Raw genomic sequence first — 12,908 nt, 5'->3', positions numbered from 1 at the left:
CCTCTCTGTATGTATTACCCAGTATTGTTTTATTACTGTTTGTTCCCAATTGTAAAGCGCTACTGAATCTGTTGGCGCTATATAAATAAATGTTTATAATGATGATGATGATAATTACTTTTCTCTCTATAATAGCACAGATTTATCAAACCTTTCAAAAAGGAAAAGTGGAGGTGTTTCAGATTCTAGCGATCATGTTCCAGAATGTACTAGATAAATGATCGCTAGAATCTTCTTTATAGCTAGCATCTTCAATTTTATCCTTTTTAATAAATCTATCTCTATGGATCAGGTAGTAAGAGGGGAAACTAACCCTGTAGCCCCAATAGCCTAAACATTTCCCAAGCACTTTCTATGCATGTTTACCATACTTGCCAACTCTCCCGGAACGTCATTTTGATCCCACCCCCACCCCCCCCCCGCGACAAAACGTCCTTTTACTTGTGGGGTTGGGGCCAAAATGACACAATTTGAGGCGCACCGCCCCTTCCCGCCCATTAGTCACGCCCCTCTCCCGGACATCGCCTACTGAAAGGCAAGTATGATGTTTTACTGACTTTTGCAAAGGAAGGAATCAGTTAATCAAATGTATCCATTGCTCAAGTTCTGGATTTGACAAGTCCTTCCCTCATAACAATATGTATTTCCTGCATAAAAGAGGCTTTCTGTAAGGAATGCTTTATGAGGATGTGTAGATGATGAGCAAGAATCTCAAGCAGAGCAAGAAGGATAATCTATGGGTTATTTATGATCAGCAGGGCCAGTCTCTTGTTCCACCTGCTTAGAGATGACACATGTGGCGTGAAGCCCATTTGGTGCTTCACTGCTCATACGCCAGTCATCCATACCCCATGTGCATCATCCCATATTTGTCACATTAGGCAGTGGCCACATTTGTGTGACATCAGTATAGAGATCAGCAAGTGTCCTCATCCCCCACTTACATCCCCATGCTGCATCATGTACTGTGGATAATTCTATAAAGTTGGGAATATCCTGTAAAGAGGCAAGAGGGAAAAAATAGGGAGTGAATGTCTCAATGTTATGAGCCTTGTCCCAAATTTAAACAGAAGATAACCTCTTCCCACTGCTTTTTCCTGTTAGCAGGAGGTAAAACCAATAATTTCCTAGAGGGGAAGCTACCCTGACCCGCAGCTGCTTCTATATCAATAATGACATTGCTTTAATTTACTTTTAGCCAACCGTGAGCATGCCGTAGATACGATGCTTGAAAGTAGAGATAATACTTAGATTGAACCACCATTATATCACCGATTCTGGAGTGTTCTAGGAGGTTTATTTCCTGATAAAAAAGATATAGTAAATTATTCAAGCATACAGGAATATTATTGTTGGATTCAAGTAATTGAATGGTGGAAAATATAAATTAATATCTGGGTGCAAATGCAGCAGTTGTGCCAAGGACTCTATTTCTATAGAGTGGAACGCTCTGCTGAAGTCCACTACCCAAAGGGATGGACTCTATTTCTATAGAGTAGACCACCCTCCTGAGGTCAGCTACTCAAAGGGATAGACTCTATTTCTATAGAGTGGAACGCTCTGCTGAAGTCCACTACCCAAAGGGATGGACTCTATTTCTATAGAGTGGACCGTCCTCCCAAGGTCAGCTACTCAAAGGGATAGACTCTATTTCTATAGAGTAGACCACCCTCCTGAGGTCAGCTACTCAAAGGGATGGACTCTATTTCTATTGAGTGGACTGCCCTCCTGAGGTCAGCTACTCAAAGGGATGGACTCTACTTCTATAGAGTAGACTGCCCTGCTGAGGTCCACTACCCAAGGGAATAGACTCTATTTCTATAAAGTGAACCACCCTCCTGAGGTCAGCTACCTAAAGGGATGGACTCTATTTCTATAGAGTGGACTGCCCTCCTGAGGTTAGTTACTCAAAGGGATGGACTCTATTTCTATAGAGTGGACCACCCTGCTGAGGTCCACTACCCAAATATATAAGAATATAAACAGCATCAGATTTGCTTATCAGGGCAAAAACACTTATTGTATATGAGGAATAAGGAGCATGTTAACACTTCCCAATCCAGGGTCACCTGAGCACCAGAAGCCACTTATCCACCAAGTGTGTCTCCTATAACAATATATCAGGGGAATGTATCTTGAGATAATCATATAACAAATCTCTCATGCTTTTATTGTTAGGACCATGGCATTCCAGGAGTTTAATCTAAGATTGAAGGTCATATTTTGAGGAATGAGGGAATGTCTGTATAGCTATGAGTGTTACAAAGCATAATTTTCTGCATATATACTTATTTCTAATGGTATGTTATTCTGGCCTACTCTACAGCAGACTCCTGAATTTCAGGGAGTTCTATCGGGGTTCAGGCACGGTAGACCACTATCTGTATCCCATCTCTCCTTCTTGTAAGGATGGTGGGATGGAGCCTTGATGATACAATTCCCGCCTTGCTGGGCAAATTATGATGACCCAAATCACATCATCATGTCTCCACCCCCCACTGCAGGCTGACATGATCACATAATAGCGCAGCGGGGGCAGCGATGATACAAATTGGATTCGCCAGGGCAGTGATGCCGCGAATCACATCATCATGCCCTACACACTTGCCCCTTGGACCTACTCTCTTGGAGGGGAGGTCTATAATGTAGACATGTATGTCATGTGTGCATTTAAAAATTGAGATAAGGAGCTAAGTGGTACAAACTGAAAAAAAATTAAAGAAGAGGGAACTCAACTGGGAAACATGGGTAACATATTCCCAAATTAGTGCACCTTGCATCCTCTATATCAACTTAAAGAAGATCCCATTTACTCACCTATATTAAGTATCATCCTAAATCATGTAACGAACAGTATACCCAGAAATGGCTGCATGTGGATACATATTACCTTGCATTCCCATAAAAAACATTACCAAAATATTTATAGTAAATGGAGATAAAGATATATTTAGACCCAAACTAGCACAATGAGATTCTGGTTGAAAGCCGCTGAGTAGAAATGATGTCATGTAATCTTTCTTTGACCTCTGGGATCTATCAACTTGCAATATTTCCGCCCACAATTATTTGCAGTTTAGCTGAGTGTGCAGTTGATTAATCTAAGTGCATGTCATGGAGCTGCCATCTCTCATCAGAAAAACGTCTCCTGACCTTTGGAACTTCAATAGAGAACTTGGGATAGATAGATGACAGTATTAGAATTTTTGTATTAAGGTTTATGTCTCTGCATGGTGGCTTAGTGGTTAGCACTTCTGCCTCACAGCACTGAGGTCATGAGTTCAATTCCCCGACCATGGCCTTATCTGTGTGGAGTTTGTATGCTCTCCAAGTGTTTGAGTGGGTTTCTTCCCACACTCCAAAAACATACTGGTAGGTTAATTGGCTTCTATCAAATTGACCCCAGTCTCTCTCTCTCTCTGTCTGTGTGTGTATTAGGGAATTTAGACTGTAAGCTCCAATGGGCAGGGACTGATGTGAATGAGTTCTCTGTATAGCGCTGCGGAATCAGTGGCGCTATATAAATAAATGATGATGATGATGTCTCACTGGCCTTAGATTGACCTCTTTATCTGAATAATTATGGAATCTTGTTAAGCACCAGGCTGTGGGTCCTTAGAAGTAACTCGGTGAGTTTGCTCAATAGTAAAACATGATTCAAGTCCTCTGCTCCAAAGTGGGCAAGCAACTACATCTCTAGAAGTTATTTCACTGGCGCTACCTCCAAATAAAGGTTATTGTTACATATTTTGTATTCTAAATACTTTGCCTGACACTGTCAGATTTTGGGTTGTTGATGAACAAAGGCATCACTAGTATTAGAATCTTGAATTTCAGATATACACCTCTGAAGTGCGGCTACTGGGTTTGTCATAATCATATTTGATAAGATTAAGTGTGACTTTCACATCATTTTGCCAGATAACGCATTTTGGCATATTACATCCTTTTTCACATCTGCAAGCTGTAATTTAGGTTCTGAGATGACCGGTGCTATAAGGTCAGAGGATCAGACCTGCTTGTCCCAAATAGCACACATTTTTTTTAAATTATTTTATTTCTCTGCCCAGCGGGTGACACGCCCACAAATAGGTGGGGGGGATGTGGCCCAGGGGGGGGGGGTGTGATGTGTCGGGGGGGGGGGCTGTCTGTGTCTGAGAGGGTTGTGATGTGGCTGGGGGGTGGCATGATGTGTCTGAGCAGTGGCGTGGCTGGGGTGATAAATGTAATGTTTTATTATAAGGTATGTATTATATACTGCGTGATCTGTGTTATGTACTGTGTTCCCTTATTGCCTATTTTCAATATTTCATGTACCTGTACATTTTCCAAAACAGGTCCCAACATTCCAGGATGCAAACAAGAATCCAGTACCAGGTTGTGAAAGCTGCAATAACAGGTAACAGCAACAATATTTTAATGCATAATATGTCATGTTTAAAGCGACACAGCTATGCCCCATGTTGACCATGCCCCAAAACTGTGACCACTCCCCCTTCAGCGACGCTGCAGCAAAGCGGTGGCACACACCCCTTTCCTTTCTCCTATATGGAGTGGGGGGCAAAAAGTTGATGTACCAGGGCACCACATTTCTCCTAGCGGCCCTGTTAAGGCAGCTTGCACCCCGGATTACTTGTTATATTGTTACTATTTATGGTATATGGTCAGTTTATAGGAGCATTTTATAATGTGAGTGGCAAAAAGCAAGGAATCTTACAGTTTTATACATTCTAATGTGTTTTATGTCTTTTTTTTTTTCCGCTTGTAATTGGTTTAAAAGGTCAGACCGTTCCGTTACATATAGTTAACTGTAAGTTAATAAAAATAAAGGGTTATAATTTAGTTTAATTGTTCACTATTCTTTATAGATTTCTATTGGCTAAAACTGGGTTATGCAGTGTTTCGAAATCACACAACTTTACGACATGCACTAAAAATTCATTATAAAAAATCAAAATTCATTTATGTTTTAAAAAATCTAGAATAATGTTACAATCTATTCTTAAAGGGGAAATTTGCTTTTGGAAGATTCCCTGTTATCCTACCTGCCCCCTCCCATTACCTTCTGGCAGGCAATTTGGGTTGTGAGCCCACAGCACGGGAAAGAGACTGTTAATCATGTTTTTCCCATAGAGCTCAACAGAAGCACTCTATTGAGAGCTATTGGAATTTTCAGGAAGTGGACTTCTCCTTTGTAGTAATATGGCAATCATTGCTTTTACAAAACATACCTAGAAAGACTCATGTGAACGGACACTCTTATGATGAGGACAACACCACAGTGGTTTTGTCCGACATATAGTTCACTGAAATATTTATCTTTAAAGTTATATAATCAAGTTGATGATTTGCAAACAGTTGAAAATAAAGAAAATGATCACACTCTATGCAGTACTAGGAATTAACTCTTTGCACAGAACTACACCATTATATGTCTGGCAGGCTCTGTAGTGAGCAGGATAGTAGTGTAAGGCTGGGCACACACTGCAGGTTTTTCAGCTGATCACACGATATACGATCATTCGGCCCGATATCGCATTAGTGTGTACACTGCAATGATGAACGATTATCAATCCAAAGCACATTGTATCGTTTGGTTTGATTTTTAAACTAGGCTAAAAATCTTGTTCAGCTTTGGAACAAAGTCGTTTCAATTCTGCAGTGTGTACGCACTGAGGACCGGCAGTGTCCATAGATCTCTATGGAGTGTGCAGAGTCTTGATCTTTTCAGCAGATGGTTGTGACAGATGAAGATCACAGATCTGAAGGTACAACGTGTTTGGTGTGTACACATGAATAGGCTGCTGATCAGGACTATTGGTTTTTTTCCAGTTGTTGGTAAAATTGCTAACGATTTCATAAGGAGAAATTTACTGTAGTGTCTACCCAGCCTAAGAGCTCAGACTACTATATTTTGAAACTGAAATGATAAGTGTCAGCTGAACTCTCTGGCTCAATGAGACTGTTTAGGAAAACCTTTCATATATGCCTATATTTTTACCAGAAGGTAGTAGAACAGTTAATAATAATTTGCAGATTATTTTATGATACGAACTTTCATTAAAAATGTTTATTTTTTAATAAACAAGCGCTAGGGTGGGATTTAGTGCAAAACGTATCAACAGGTGTGAGCTAGATATGAGGCATTTCAATGAGTGTTCCACTTTTTGCTTGACAGTCCCAATTTTGCAGGCACGGAGGGCATTTCCTGTGTTTTGGGGGCCAAGGAGGTTTGGAGAACATGACAGGGATGATTGGATAATGTGATCAATGTTCTCAATTTTCTAAAATGCTATTATTGTCAGGTATTGGAGAAATCTATAAAGAGCCTTCTGTCCCACTGCTTCCCAGAAAGGTAGAGAAAGCAGAGATTGATGAACATAGGAGGCTTATATTGTATTTTGTGAAGAGCCTACACAAATATCACTTCCTATTGGGTCCATTGTGATTAACCAAGTACATGCCTTCTCTGTCATTTAAATACTTTCATAATCATTGAGAGAGAATTAAATCACTTTTTCATCTTTCTTATTTTCTAAACACCCCCCACTGTTCACACACTAATAATTTGGTTTCCCACCATTTGCACCAATCAGTAATGCCCAATGCTTACAATTATTGGGGGGGCCTCTCACGGAGGACCAGATGATTTGACGCAAGTCTAGAAATGATAGCCAGCTCTTAATAATCAAATCAAAAGTGGTCTGTATTATTATATAACTAGATACCTTGGGGTTTATTATATATTATAAAATGTTTCCTATAATGTTCTCTCAGTACTTTATACAAAGTGCCTTTTCTAATCATGTTTAGTCCCTAATGTTTGTGTGTAACCAAGTGTGATGTGCACATATACACAGAAATGTTAAGTAAGACTTTTCATGCTTTTTGTTTACTTGTGAAATAATTTGACATCAGTCCCCTTGAAATTCAATTTCTACATCCAATTCCAATTTTAATGGCAAACTGACATAAGATATCTGGACATGATTATCCCTCCTCAAACAATGACTATTGGGTAACAGTAAAACGCAGATTAACATCTTCTTGGCATTAGCCCAGAACACACATTTCACACTACAAGCCACTTGTAGCAACAGGGAAGAATCGTTTATCACATGATGGGTTTGTTCCAGTAAAATGAAAAGAGACCATTTGAGGACTAAAATCTTGTCCGTTGCTTAATGTTTAATACAAGCATAGAATGCAAATTTCATTGAAAATTTAATTTGCTTTGGTAGCTGTTTACAAATCTATTTCTATGACCAGGGTCATCCCTGGCCAACAAACCGGGGTCAGTATGAGTACCCCACCTTCCTTGTCAACTCCTAGAGGAACTTCTACCTACCCGTCACTAGAGTGCTTCTCAAGGTGCAGGAGGGGAGGACAAAATGATTGTGTATCTCCCAATTGTCTCTATTTAAGCGGGATAGTCTTTATTTGTGGGATCTGTCCCACTGTCTACCACTGTTTACACACATTCACTCCACCCCTTTTCCCCATTAAAAACATTCACTAAAAAAAAAAGTTATTGTTTCTGTAACTGACACACGGCATCAATGAGAAAATTGGTCTGGTCATAATTAGAGAAGCTCATTGACCCCTGTGAACTGGTTTTGGTTTTGGATCTGGATTAGCTTTGTGTTTTGGTTTTGGTTTTGGCAAAACCGCCCTCGTGTGCTTTGGTTTTGGTTTTAGATTTTTTAGAAAAAATCCTAAAATATGCTAAAATCACATAATGGTGCACTTCTTTGTTCCTACATTATTATTAACCTCAATTACACTAATTTCAAGTAACTTGCATTCAATTTTGACCACCTGACAGATCACAATATTATTTCATACACTTTCAGACAAAGACTGCAGCGACCTGGCTGGATGGTAAGCGACAGAGGAATGACACAAACACACAGCAGTTCCTAGCACATCTAGGACACCATTGGCACACAGCAGTGGCAGAAATAGAAAAATGGGGGTCCGTACTCCCTTCCATCCACCGTCATGTTGGATCTTAAAAAAGAATCCAAAACTTGCAAGATCCGAGGACGCACCAATGATGTTTTGCCTCGTTTTCAATTCCGAGGGCGCGCGACAGTACGGCTCGGTACTCGGATCTGCTAAGTTCGGGTATGTTCGGTTCTCGGGGATCCGAGCCTGAACATCTCTAGTCATAATAGCATCAACTACCTCCACTACCAAAGACTTAAATACACTAATAAAAAGACATCGTTGGAACTAGGTGATAGGTGTACAATGTCATCATTTGTAACACATTCTTGACTTACTTTCTAGCGAGTTGAAAAAGTGCTGGTTGAATGAGGGACTTTCGTATATCCTCAGGAGTTTCCCCTCCAACATGATACTAGTGTCACACAATCATTTTGTTTTATTTTCATTTTTATGGAGCTGTTTATTTTTGTGACACAAAGAAGAGGAAATATCAGAAGTCTTAACATCTTAAAGGATAATTCAACCTTTTGCTTTTTTACCGCCCAGTCATTGTAAATGCTAACCAATGTCTTCATTACTTACAGTCCAAAAAATTTTAAAAAAACAAAGATACTACCAGCATAGCTGCCAAATGTCCCTAATTATAAAGCACAAGGTTTTATATATCCCTGAAAATGTCCCTGGTTTTCAATACTAACCATGTGAACAGTACAAATACTGTTATTTTGTATTCTAAAAGCAGTTTTTACTCTCTATTCTTATTTTCTGAGCATCGTACATTATTATTTATTGAATAAACGTGTGCATTCAAAAAAGAAAATAAATAACAATTTATACAAGTTCAAAAAAAAAAACCATGATGCAGAACTTAGTCAAAGGTCTTCCTAGGCGGAATCGTAGGATTTATTTAATAACGTTGTCAATGATGTAACAGCGATAACTGTCAGGATGATACCTCTGAAAATAGATAGCACAATACTGTACTACTGCATATAATCATTGTCCTGGTTTTGTTGTGAGTCTATTATAACAGCGTTGAAAGGATTGTGATAACGAATGTGACAGCAACATTAAACCAGGGACAACGTTTTCTGAGCATAATTCCTCCCACTTGACACAGAATAAGCTCTCCCCATTAATTTCAACGTATTTCTAGCTGTGTAAAAATGTTATGCTATATTATTGTTAGTTTTTAAATCTCATATTTTTTATTTAGAGTTTAACAGTGAATACAAGATAGAAAAAGTCATCCTACAGCCTAAAACAAAGGTCTGGCTAAAGCAAAGCTCACTTATAGAAAGCCTAATAAACGAAGATTTACGTAGTGCAAAATTATTTGACGACGAATATAAGAAATACGATCTTTCGTTTGGAGTGTGGCAAATCACTGGCAGCTCTTAAAAGACCATATGTCAAGAAACACATTGTAAGAAGTGTTGTATGTGGCTCTCATCAGCCCAGGAGGGCAGTGCGGACTCCCATGGGAAACAAAGCTGATCACGTCATACTAGTGTTGCGCAGGTTTGCCAATAGTTAGACTATGTTTCTATATTTGATTATTAATGCACGTTAGAAAGATTAGTTTCAATCGTTTTAAAGGCTCATTTAGATTCTGTTTTTGTCTGTTCAAGGCTAGTGGTCAAACTAAATTGTGGAAAAAATACAGATACAAGTAATCCACACATACACAATGATGGTCAGGTATGGAGCGTATGCCTCTCAGCCAGTTTATTCGGCTGTGTGGTCTGGTGCTGTTGGAGTAGGACCGGCAACAACTTAGGGCCAAATTCCACCAGCGAAAAAATGCAAAAGTTGATTGCCAACTGTGGCAAATATCCAGGTGTACAGTTTAGAATATCATCATCATCATTTATTTATATAGCGCCACTAATTCCGCAGCGCTGTACAGAGAACTCACCCACATCAGTCCCTGCCCCATTGGAGCTTACAGTCTAAATTCCCTAATATAGACACACACTCACATACTCAGTTTATTATAAATAGTTCATACTTGCCAACTCTCCCGGAATATCCGGGAGACTCACGAAATCTGGGTCAGTCTCCCGAGCTCCCGGGAGAGAGGGCAATTCTCCCGATTCCCGGGCAGCGGTGGTAAGTGAATGGAGGAGGCGGGGCTTAACGGTGCCGCGGCCGCGGCATTGTGGCCACGCACCCTTGTTTTATTGGACGGAAAGGTGGTGACAGCTTTGGGGGCACGGGCTAACGGCGCGATTCTTCGAGCCACGCCCCCACACACCCACCTGACCCCCGGACCTCCCGGAACTTAACCTGCCAATGTTGGCAACTATGAAATAGTTATACCACAAAGAACTTCCCAATGTGTGCCTATTGACAGTATATAAATGAAGAGTACTGATCTGCTAACGCTACTATGATCACACCTATGTGTATGCTAATAAAGTTTAATTCTTTTTACAGGAGTATTCAGAAAATGTAAAGGGGTTGGAAATCCCCTGGCTGATACAGGCATGGCATCAAGTGTTTCTGTCAAAAGTAGTGGCATATGTTGAGATGTGGGCATCACATAAAATGAAGTGACACTCTCTTTAACCAGGAACGACTGCTAACTCCTCGTCTCTCCCAAATCATGGCATTAAATAATGCAATCAGGAGGATGTAATGGTATGGAGCGTATGCCTCTCAGCCAGTTTATTCGACTGTGTGGTCTGGTGCTGTTGGAGTAGGACCGGCAACAACTTAGGGCCAAATTCCACCAGCGAAAAAATTCAAAAGTTGATGGCCAACTGTGGCAAATATCCAGGTGTACAGTTTAGAATATCATCATCACCGTTTATTTATATAGCGCCACTAATTCTGCAGCGCTGTACAAAGAACTCACTCACATCAGTCCCTGCCCCATTGGGGCTTACAGTCTAAAATCCCTACTAAGCTACTAGTATGTTTTTGGAGTGTGGGAGGAAACCGGAGCACCCGGAGGAAACCCACGCAAACACGGGGAGAACATACAAACTCCACACAGATAAGGCCATGGTTGGGAATTGAACTCATGACCCCAGTGCTATAAGGCAGAAGTGCTAACCACTACACCACCGTGCTGCCCAAATATTTCCCTCATATCTACTTCAATCACCTTAATTCCCCATTGTGAGCAGTTCTAGAGTAACACAAAACGTCCGTAGAGTCACACAGCTCGTCCGTAGCTAGAAACAGCACTAGAGATGGTTTAAAATGAAAATAAATGAACAGAGGCATCTTGGAATACTCTGGAACGAAACGTCCATTTATAGTTATACGAAGAACTGCAATACATAATAGCTATCAAATGACGAACAAGAAAAGTTTCAATGACTGATTATAATTAGACTGGAAATTTTTGTTTCATTTGTCATTGATGAATACTGTAGGTCACAGTATCAAGCCTTAAGTATGTGGTTTTAAGAACCCAGACTCATTTATTTTTTGCTGTATGAATGCGCAGAAAACTATTTTATTTTCAAGTTGTTTATAAATCTGTTTAAATTCTATAAAACTTTAACCATGAAAATAAAATTCCCATAGCAGCTGGAAAAATCTGTTTCCTTGCGAGACATGACATATGCACTTTTGCAGAAAAAAAATCAAATATTGATATTTCTCTCTAAAAAAAAATCCCATGGATATTTCTGAGCTATTCTCAACGTACAGAGCACTTAGGAGATGAGGCGGCTAGTTATTTATGAGACCGTGAGTGTTAGAGCCCATGGGAAAGTGGATGGCACAGTTATACATGTAGGATTCAGACTTGTCTGGTTTCAATCAAAGCATAATTTCCCATCACAGTCGATGCTGTCCCAACATTTGCTGCTAGAACGTCTCTATGCCTCTATATGCTGTGAGATATTTCCCTCTAGTGGTTATTTCTGAAATAACAATTTGGTAAAAGATCACGTTATCGCCAAATTTGTGTGAATTTTACAGTTTCTTGGTTCTGTATAACTTGACATATTCATTATGCTGTAGAGCTATAGGTAGCTTCATTATCAATAAATAGTCAATAGTGTTAGACTGAAGCCCTTCCAGTGGAGCAGGTACTGCTCCTCTATCCTGGGTATGCAGTAGTCATTGATCAATTGGATGATGTATTTCTGGTGGCCCTCAACCTCTACTGTGGAAGCAGGAGCCGCCACTTGTCTTTTAAACAAGTCCTTCATCACCGGTTTCAGAACGAAGATGTAAAACACCAGGTGGATACAGAAGGAATGTGGTAGCCTGTAAGCTACCGCTGATTGGGTATGAATATATGGGCCCCTGTTGTCCTGGGTATATACGAGGTAAAGCATTGTAGAAACTGATCGAGGGTTGGGTAACACACTCTGTGCCTCTTTTTATTTTAAAAGATGCTGAAACCTTGGTACACCTCAGACAGTCCTTTTGGACTTAGCCTCCTATCTTTGGGTTGTTGTACATAATGTTGTCACTTTTGCTGGTTTTAGGTAAGTGACTTGCCCCACTCCTGTATCTTTTTAGCCCTTCAATCGATCACTGGGTTATGTGTGAAGAACCAGGAGTAACCCAGGGCTCTGTGGGGTATGGATGGCACCAAATGAGATCAGCTCCCAGTGACTGGAATCAACACACATCAACACCCAGACTGTCTTTTTGGTTACCTAAGTTGGTGTTATGGATCATCCATCCACAGCTTATACAGCTATTGGCTTCATCGTCAGAACCAAGGGGTAGTTCCATCTTGCGGATGGTGTCCAACGCTAGGCCTTAGTGTCTATGGAGTAGGCTCCTTAGGAGAGGGTGATGGACAGATTCAATTGCAAAAAGGAATTTGGAGAAGGAATTGTCCCAATGTTTGGCAGACATGCCCTTTGTTCTTCTTATATTAATTTCAGAGGCCTCTGCAGTTACAATAAAAATGGACACCCATCTCTTGGCAGCGAGTTCCCCCATCCTCAGGCAATGAAAACCTCAGGCTCGTCAGAGTTGGC

This window comes from Mixophyes fleayi, chromosome 4, assembly GCF_038048845.1.
Source record: "Mixophyes fleayi isolate aMixFle1 chromosome 4, aMixFle1.hap1, whole genome shotgun sequence".
NCBI lineage: Eukaryota > Metazoa > Chordata > Amphibia > Anura > Limnodynastidae > Mixophyes > Mixophyes fleayi.
Note: the sequence above shows the minus strand (reverse complement) of the source record.